We start from the raw sequence: 10394 nt of genomic DNA on the forward strand, positions 1-10394 counted from the left end.
ACTACCCTAAAAATTCAGCATATTCTTTCACAGTAAAAAATTAACTTTCAACAAAATTAAGGACTTTCAAAATTATATTAAATAATTTCCAAATTTGCTATAAAAACCAAAATTATTTAAAAATATCAGAAGCAAGATTTTGTAAAAAAATAAATGAAAAGGGGATAAACATTGGTCAGTAACATTAAACTGTGTACATCCCTACACAGAAAGACAATATCTGAAACTCTGGAGAATTGTACTGACTCATATTTTGAGAAAGAGTATGGGTATAGATTGATCATGAAAGTGATGATGCAATAGCTGATACTTTAGTTCATGAGGGGTTGATTATAGTTGAAGAGATTGTACTTAGAGGGTGTAGATATAAAGAGATATTGAAGTGATCTTGCTTTACATGATACTTTAGCTCAAGAAGGTTGTTTTGGGGACCATTGGAGGGATATGCTTAGATAGTCTGGATATAAATGAATCATGAATTGATTTTGCTTTATAAGACATTTTAGCTTTTAAGGATTGTATTTCTATAGAGGATACTTGGAAAGAGAGTGTGGTATAAATTGATTAAAATTTAATGCTTCACAATCAGCTTAGGTATAAAGAAGTAAATTCTTGGTTTTCACTTCTAACAAATGTCTAGAATTGAAATATAATGAGATGTGCAAGATCCGAATAATAGTGAAAGAATGGGGAATGACTTACATCATTCTTTCAAGGATAGATCATCTTATTACTATAATACAAACAAAAACTACACAGAACAAAACACTCTCACAGAACAAGGTAATTATTTCATGTACACTTGTATCCTGTGGGAAAATATCAAAATAGGGAGCAAAAACTATAATCAGTGACAATAAGAATTTATTAAACATTTGTTTAACTGGGGGTATGAGAAAAGGTTTCTGCTCTCAAGAAGCTTATATTCTATCAGATAGAAACAGCATGTTCTTAAATAAGTAAGCATAATAGATATCTACAAGGTAATTAGTGCTTAGTAATAATAGTAAAAAGGATCAGAAAAGGCCCTGTGTTTGGGGAATTTGAGTTTCATAAGTGCATTCTAGCAGGGGCACAAATATATATATATATCAGTAATAAAAAGGAAAACATAGTTAGGCATAATATGCAAACTGTGTCCATATAAGTTGCCTCACAACAACCCTGGAAAAAAATTGAGACTCCTGAATTTCACTCCTTTTATTCTTTATTGAATCATATTGTGACTTATCTCTCTAGAGATACAAGATTCTGCCACTGATCCAAATGACACATACCAAGACTTGAGAATGACTTAAGCTACAAGTACAGTTTGTATTGAACCAACATAATATCTGGAATAGGTAAAAAGAGATGGAATGACAGTATTTTTACTGCTGGGAAAACTGAGAATTGATTCAACTATTTTGAGAAGCAATTGGAAATTATTTAAGAATTGTCACTAATTTATACTCTTTGACAAAATAGATAATATGGATATAATGTCTCTTTTAGAGGTTTTTCCTACCACTGGTACCTGACTCTCCCAAATTATCCCCACATCTTTCTTTGTTTCAAGGTAGTAATATAATTTCACTATAGAGAATATATACAACGACATTAAATAGGAAGAAATATTATTAGAACAAACTAGAAACAAAATATATGCTGAACTCAGGTAATAGTTGGATAAATTAGGACTTATGAGTGTTCAGTCATAGAAGATTCTAACCAAGTAAGAACCTGCACTCAATAAGAACCAAGTATTTACAATCAACTGCTCGTTTTCAAGGCTTATGCATTTTAGCCATCTAATGGTGAATGTGGGACTTGATATGAGTCACTTGAATCAGTGGCATAGCCTAGTATCCATAGAGAGATGAGTCACTGGATAATTCAATAAAGAAGAAAAAGAGTGAAATTCAAGACTCGTTTTTCTGGTTGTTGTGAGGATCACATAAGATATTTGTCTTAGCCCAGTGTCTTCTTAAAAGATACTTATCAGGGGCGGCTAGGTGGCACAGTAGATAGAGCACCAGCCCTGGAGTCAAGAGTACCTGAATTCAAATCTGATTTCAGACACTTAATAATTACCTAGCTGTGTGGCCTTGGGCAAACCACTTAACCCCATTTGCCTTGCAAAAAAACCTTAAAAATTAAAAGATACTTATCCCCTTTCTCTTTTCTTTGCAAAATGGAAAAATCTGAGAATGTTGTGCAACATTTATGTTAGAAGATGACATCCTAAAATGTGTTAATAAAAGAGAGATTACAGAAAAGGGATGTTACTTTACCAACTAACAATTCTCAGAACTGACAAATTCATATAGAAAAGAAAAATTTGAATTCTTTATTGAAATTCCAGGAAAATCTTTCAGTAACAAGTGTCTAAAATACCAAAAAAAAAATAAACCCACAAAAACTTACCCCCCCCAAATAGGCTAATAAGAGGGGTCAAGGTTCTTGATAAGATACATGGTCCAGAATCAGAGGAGTGCTAGAGTTGCTAGAGTTGTCTCAGCTTTACAGTGTCTTGTTTTCAATTTTATCCTTTGATTGATTTTGATTTTTTTTACACTAACAAATTGGTTGTTTGAATATACACAGTTGGCTATTGAGAAATAAGTTTTCATCAGGAATAAGGTTTCTTTCTTGCCCATTAAGATACAAATTCAATTATTTGTTGATCACATCTCCCATTTTTCTAAAGAAAGTATTCATGTTGATGGTAGTGAGGTTTCTGTATAGCCTTTAGCCTCTCCATTTTTATTCCTTAGCCATTTTTCCCAGTACATTTTCACTATCCTTCCCTATGATTAAAATCGAGGTAACTAGTGGGTACAGTATAAAATGTTGGGTCTGAGAGCAGGTACACCTGAGTTTAAATAAGTCCTTTAGACACTGACTAATTGTGTGACTCTGGGCAAGTCATTTGACTTCTTTTTTCTGCCAGTTTCCTCAACTTTAAAAGAGGAATAAGAGTAACATCTACTTGAATATTAAATGAGATAATTTTTACAACTTTTTAAAAAATATTATTTAGCATAGTACCTGGGACATTGTTAAGTGCTATATAAACTGCTATATAAATATATTCTGTTACCTCTTCCTAACATATTGATTTAATTTGAAGGAATACATCCAGTCCTTCATTCATTTTCACTACATTTTCATCACTTGCAATAGGTAAATGATTATTTACATGGTGCTATATTTTAAGTGATATTCACAAGCAGTGTGAACCATAATAAAAACAGAATTCATGAAATTATATTGCTTATTTCCTTTAGACTCACAATAAAACCAATTCCATAAACTCCTTTATTTTTGTCTTTAAGAAAAATTTATGATACACAATCAGTTGGTATAGAAATTTATTTTACTCTCGAGGAAAATAAGAGGAAAAAAAGGATGGGAGAAAGGGGATGGGGGAATAGAGTGTAGGTGATAGAAGAGAGGGAAGATCATGGAAGAGGGTAGTCAGATACAGCACACTTTTCAGGAGGAACAGGATGAAAGGGGATAGAGAGAATAGAATATTTGAGGGTGGGGGAAATGGGATGGAGGGAATTATAGCTAGCAATTGTAACTGGGAAAAAATGTTGAAGCAATTTCTCTGATGGACTTATGATAAAGAATGCTATCCACACCATAGAAAGAAGTAATGGTATCTGACTACAGATTGAAGCAGCTTTCTCCCACTTTATTTTTCTTGAGGTTTCTATGGGTATGGGGGTGGGGGCGGGGTAATGTTTACTTTTATAACATGACTATTGTAGCAATGTGTTCCATGGCTAAACATTTTTAATCTATATCAAGTAACTGGCTTGCTTAATGAGGGAAGTGGGGTGGAAGGGAGAGAGTTTAGAACTCAAGGTTTTGGAAGTAATTGTTGAGACTTGCTCTTGCATATAATGGGTAAAAATGCAAAAATAGATTTAAAAAATTTAATTTAAGAAAATGAATTTATGGATCATTTTTTCATTTAATTGAAACTTCCTTTGTCTTCTGGTATGATTTAAAGAGAAAATATAAAAAAAGTGATACATAGCAGTTCTTCTATCACTACTCCTAGTAGTGTTTCCAATGTCCAGTGCCATAGGAGGCATACAATAGGTAACTAGGAGATATAATGGATAAAATCCTGGGTCTGTAGTGAGGAAGAATCATCCTCTGGCATTCAAATCTGATTTCAGACTCTTACCAGCTGAGTGATCCTGGGGAAGTCATTTAACCCTGCTTGCCTTAGAAACCCATCTGTAAAATGAGCTGGAAAAGGAAATGGCAAATCATTTCAGTTTCTTTGACAAGAAAATTCCAAATGGGGCCATGAAGAGCTGAACACAATGGAACAACAATAGTATAGGTGATGAGCTACTCCATGTTTAGCCAAGGTGACATTTGAAAACCAGATGTAGTCCATTTCTTGGACTATGGATTCCCTAATTTCTTCTGTTAAGGAAAGTAGATTAAACAACAGAAAATCTGAATTACTTTCTAAAGGAGACAAAAGTACAGGACATGAGTAATTACTAATGATCATCTGTTCTGATCAATCCAGTGTTAATTGCTCTAAATTCTACCATAAATATGTTTGAGTAAAACAACAGAGTTCCAACAAGATGTATATTTGTCATTTCCCATGGTTGGATAATTGGAAACAAATTAATGGGAGAGACTAGAGTGTTAGCAAAGACAATGAAAATACAGATAGAACAACTAAAAAAAGGGTTTGGAATCCATTTCCCAATGGAAAAGTACACAAAGCATATGAATACTTTTCAAAGGAAGAAATACAAACTATGTCTAATGCTTAAAATCACAAATAATTAGAGAAAGAGTTTTTAAAAATACAGCGAGGAACCCCAGAATGCTTATCAAACTTGATAAATGCTTTCAAGTTATACAATATATATTTTAATATTCCACATTTTAATGCAAAAGGAAAGCATAGGACAGAGCAATAAATAATTGAATATTTTGATGAAGAGGTTATGGGAAGTTAGGCATTTTGTTCCAGTTCCTTTGAAGTTATTTCAACTATTCTTGAGACAATTTGGAATTATGCAAAAATGTTATTAATTGTTTATGTACTTATTTTTTAAACAATAATTTCACTACTGAGAAACTAACCAAGAATAATTGTGGCAATAAAAAAGTACAAAAATGTTCATGGTATCATTTTTGGTGATTACAACCAATGAAACAAAATATTTGCAACAAATGACTAAGAGCTTGTTAAAATGATATTATTGATTGTTCAACCACCAGAGGGCAATATAGACCAACTGTCTCACCATTAGGTATCAGAAACCAAATGCTGTCAGTCAAATGCTCACATCCAACCTTTATACATTCCAGCCACCCTGTGGTTAAAGATAGGAACTTCACTTTGGAATACTTTTTAAGCATGGAATTATCTCTCTGCTTAAGAGAATCCTAAGAAAATCCCTGGAATACATTGAATTTAACTATAATTGCAATAAAAAACACTTTATTTTACATCATTTTTCTGTTTTTATGTATGACAATGAAAATTCCTTTCAACCTGAATTGCTGTACTTCGTTATTCTTTTATTATATGACAATATTCATTTGTTTTTGTTAAAATGTCATAATTTACTTTCTAATCTACATTACTTTGTGCTTACATATTGAAATCTATTTCATAATCTCACTCATTGAGATTATGATTTGAGTTAAAATAAGTATCCTGGATGTTCTTTAAAGCATTGATGTGAATTATTTGGACTGAATTCTCATGAAAGATAATCTTTAAAATACCTACTAGTAAAGAAGACAAAATTAAGGACAAAGCTTTTCATGTTGATATTACTTACTGGATAAGGTAGAAGAATTATGAAATATTTATTAAATCTCACAGGGAGGCAAATGTGTGTGTATGTGTTTGTGTGTATTTGCCTCCCTGTGAGATAGATATAAATAGAGAAAGAAAGAAAGGAAGAAAGAGAGAGGGAGAGAGAGAGAGAGAGAGAGAGAGAGAGAGAGAGAGAGAGAGAGAGAGAGAGAGAGAGAAAGAAAGAAAGAAAGAAAGAAAGAAAGAAAGAAAGAAAGAAGATAGATATGTATGTATCAATTGAATCAAGGACTTAGTGACATAAAGATTGGAAGTCAGGAGACTGGAGGGAGCATCAAAAAAACCCAAAAAGACAGTGGGGAGCAGAGAGAGTGAATTATGACTGACTTCTTTACCCAAAAGATGAAGGGACAGAAATGAAAATGACAAATAAGGAAATCTGTTAGGGTTCTACATCCAGGATTTACACTCAATATTGAAAGAATAAATAAAATAAAATTCTGATTAGGTAATTCTACCTATTATCTATTAGTGCAAAATGAATGATCTCCAAATATATTCTCCTGAAATATTTATTAATGAATTCTAATTCATATCAGAGAAATCCATTTATAGGAGTAGAATGTTAGGTATGGTTTAAAGGAATTGTACATTGCAAAAATGAGAGAGGTTGATGAAAATGGGGGAAGAACTTGAGAAAAGACATGAGATGGATTTTTTTACGGAAAATAGCTAACAGGCAAGTTCAACTAGAATGCAAAGTACAGAACAGGGAAAATATGAAAAAGGTCAATAAAGTAGATGGAAGTTAGATATTAAAAGGATTTATATGTCAAGCTGAATTTTTTTTAATTCCCTAATTGATGAACATGTATTTTGTTTCCAAATAGCTATCATAAACAATTCAGCAGATATTATTAGTGTTAGGCTAGAATTCAAGAAAAAGATTGGAGCAGATATATAGACATAGGGTGACCTTTCCCTGCTTAACAAAATAGGAGATGAGAAGACAAGGGATTTGGTGGGGGGGGTAATATAACAATCTAAAGATATAGAAAAAGGTTTGGATTCAATTGTAAAGAATATGAAGAAATTCTGAAGAAATAAAAGGACTGCTTATTAACTTTCCATGTGAAATTGGTAAAAATATATTGTGAATCCAGTTGGCACAGTTACTTGACTTTTTTTTTCCCAGAGTGTTCATAAATAGAAACAGTGGAAATAAATGATGAATATAGCAGAGGGTTGTGATTTGGCAAGATGAAACTGGTGATGAACAAAAGAAAAAAGAATTCAAGGATAATTGAGATCAAACTGATTATTTCCGTGAAGAATTGTGAGAGCAGAACAAGATGGCTAAGAGAATAAAGACAGGCAAAGGAACTACAGATCTCAATAAGAATAAAGGAAGGTTAAGAGGGATGAAGCAGATGAAACAAGAGAATAAGATATTATGACTAGAGAGCAGAATTTCAGAGTTTTGGATCATGAAAGGCAGCAGGTAATAGTCAATCTGACCTTTCTGCATTTATGAAAAAAAGTTGTTAAGTAAAATTTAGTGGTGAGAAATATTTCATTTTTCCCTACATTGAAAATTTGTTTTTCCTTTGTCTGATAGTATGATTGCAACTATTGCTTTTGTGGACTGATATGATGCAAATTCTGTTTTTTTATATACTTTTAGATGTTTCTTCTAAGCAACATATTATGGAGTTTTTGTTTCCTTATTCAAACCATCGCTCTCTTACTTTTTAATCCATTCCTAAGTTATGAGAGCTAAGCTTATATTTTCCTCATTGGTTTCTCTAGTATTATTATATTTCTGAATTATACTTTTTTAGTTATTTTTCTATTTTAAGATAGTATTTTGTCCCCATGGTTAATTTTGCTTAATCTACTTTAAAGATTCCTATTACCATAGTCTTTCCTCTCTTTGGCCTTAACTGTCCCTTTGCATTTGTCAACCTTCCCATGTATGGAATTTTATTTATCTTTATGATTTTTGTCTTTTGCTTTTGTTCAATTATCTAATTTCTTCCTTCATTCTTTTTCTTTTTCTGTTTAGATAAAGTGACCAATTCTAACCCGTCCCCTCTTATTAAATTTCTTTTGTTTGTGACTTTTTTGTGTCTTTTCCAAGGAAGGATTTATTTACCTTATTCTCTTCATCAATTCTCTTTCCTTTTTATTATAAACTTTTTCTTGGATTCATGGTTTGCCTATTTATTCATTTATCATAAAAATCTCTTTATCTTCTTCATGAAATTAAAGTTTCTAAAGTATCAAATGTGAATCCACTCTTCTTTGCTATTGTCTTGTATGTTTCCCCCTTTTTTACTGTTGTGCTTTTTACTATTATTAATGTAAATACATTAGGAAAGTAATGAGGATCTAAGCATTACCCATAGCAGAAATTTCCCTGTGTCCCAATCACATAATCCAATTTTATTGCCTGTCTTCCCTATGATCATTTTTCTCTCCCATGTATCATACAACATTCTTTCTGAGTGCATATCATTCTCCCCTTCTGGATTTTATTTATCTCTAGGAGTCCTAATTTCTCTTTGCTTGTGGTTGTCCATGGAAGCATAATGCTCAGAAAATGGATTTCCCATCCATCAAGTATTATTAGATTAGAACAGTTGAAAGATCTCCATCTCCCATTAGTCTATTTAATTAAATAAATACATATATGCTTGTGTAGATATAGATAGATATTGGTATATGCATATATATCCACCTATATATGCTGTAAATATATACACAAACATATGTGCATGTGATATATACCTACATATGTGAGTAAGCATGTGTTTAAATAAGGAGCCTATTCACTCCTTCAGTTTCCAATGCATACACAATAATCTTATGTTATTTAAATTGATTTTATATTTCAATACCTTCCTCTTGGTTGCTTACATAATGTGTTGTTTGTTATTGGTAGGTTTAATTTAACCACTACATTTCTTGGAATTCGAAGTCTAGACATTTTTGTTTTGTTTTGGCTTTTGTATTTTCTTCAAATCAATGCCTTTACTCATATAAAGATTAAGTTGTCTTTTAACATTATTCTGCTTTTGCTTCCCCTCTTCTATATTATCTTTCAATTTAGTACATTTGTATTCCCTTGAATATCTCCTTTTCCTGCTTTGAATTAAATCATCACCAGGAATTCAGCTTTTTCTATTCTTTTAACAATGTTAAGTGCTAGAAAATCCAATACATACTTGGCACTAACCTCAGCTCTAGGTCATCTATACTGAATAAGTAATTGCTATAAATTAAATTTTATATAGAACATTCCATATTTTTCAAGATCCATTCTGAAAATTCTTGTCTTCCCAATGGAATATTACTCCTTCTCTTGGTTTCTGGTGTGATCTACCTTCCTCCATTTCTGAAAAGCATATTGACATATAATATTTATTGAGTAATTAATATAAGTATAACTCTGTGCTGATTGTTATTCAAACATATACCAAAAAATCCTAAGGCACAATTCATACCTTCCTTTATTACTAGTATCATTGATATTCTTTTTTCCAAGTACTTTCTATACTCCACATTTCCTGTTTTGGATTAGGGAAATGATGAGGATGCCAAGCAAATCTGGGATGGTCTTTGAATTCACTGATTGTTAATACTGAAAGTCAAACAGAGAAAGTAGGCAGCCTCAGAAAGCACTTGGGATGTGTTTGGAATCTCCTGTGTATTGATTTTTCTCTTGGGTACTAATTATTCCTCTTTCTGGAAGAAAGACAAAATGAAATCTTTGAAGCCTAAAATCCCAGAATTATAATGTTGAAGATGCTGCCCATCGGAACTCATTATCTTTTCTTCCAGGAGGGTTTAATTATCAAGTAGGGACAACTTCCTATAGAGAAATCTTATGGTAGTCAGCACTATTATTTCTGATGAAGAATTTAAATTTAAGAGACAACTGAGATGAAGTCTTTGGGGATAACTCCCAACCAAATATGACTATGAACTTTTAATAGGAGAGATCAGATCATGAAGATAGAGTTTCCAGAGACTTGGGGGAATTAATTTGTAGAAAGTGGTATTAACCCAGCTTTACATGCACCCCTGGGAATTTGGAGGACTCTGTAGTCTTGAGTCAGAAATATGGAGGAGAAATGAAGAAAGTACTTTGATGATTTTCCTTTTGAATTAACAGATTGCTGTTGATGGTGTCAATTTAATACTCCATCTTGTTAAAAACCAAAATTATATAATGGTTTCTGAGGGATGTAATGCAGTTCATGAAATTCTCATAAGATTTCAACTGGAATTCCCAGAAGTTTCTCTTTAGAAACATTTCATTAAATAAAGAGAAAGAAGAGGCAAAACCCTTAAGTAACATACATCAATATCAATAGAAGGAAAAAAGGAAACCTTGAGTTGTTGCTACCAGTTGTTCTTCCAAGAAAAATCCAATAACTTCAACATCTTAAGCATGTGTGTTTAACCATCCCACCCTAAAGTGCTTGCTTGATATATTTCTAGTTGTATTAATTCAAATAATCTTGTTCCTAGTTGGGACCTGGGATCTGAAAGAAAGAGATAGGTGCATGTGGTCCTTCGAAAGACCTCAGGT

The sequence above is a fragment of the Macrotis lagotis genome, chromosome 4 (assembly GCF_037893015.1).
Source record: "Macrotis lagotis isolate mMagLag1 chromosome 4, bilby.v1.9.chrom.fasta, whole genome shotgun sequence".
Taxonomy (NCBI): domain Eukaryota; kingdom Metazoa; phylum Chordata; class Mammalia; order Peramelemorphia; family Peramelidae; genus Macrotis; species Macrotis lagotis.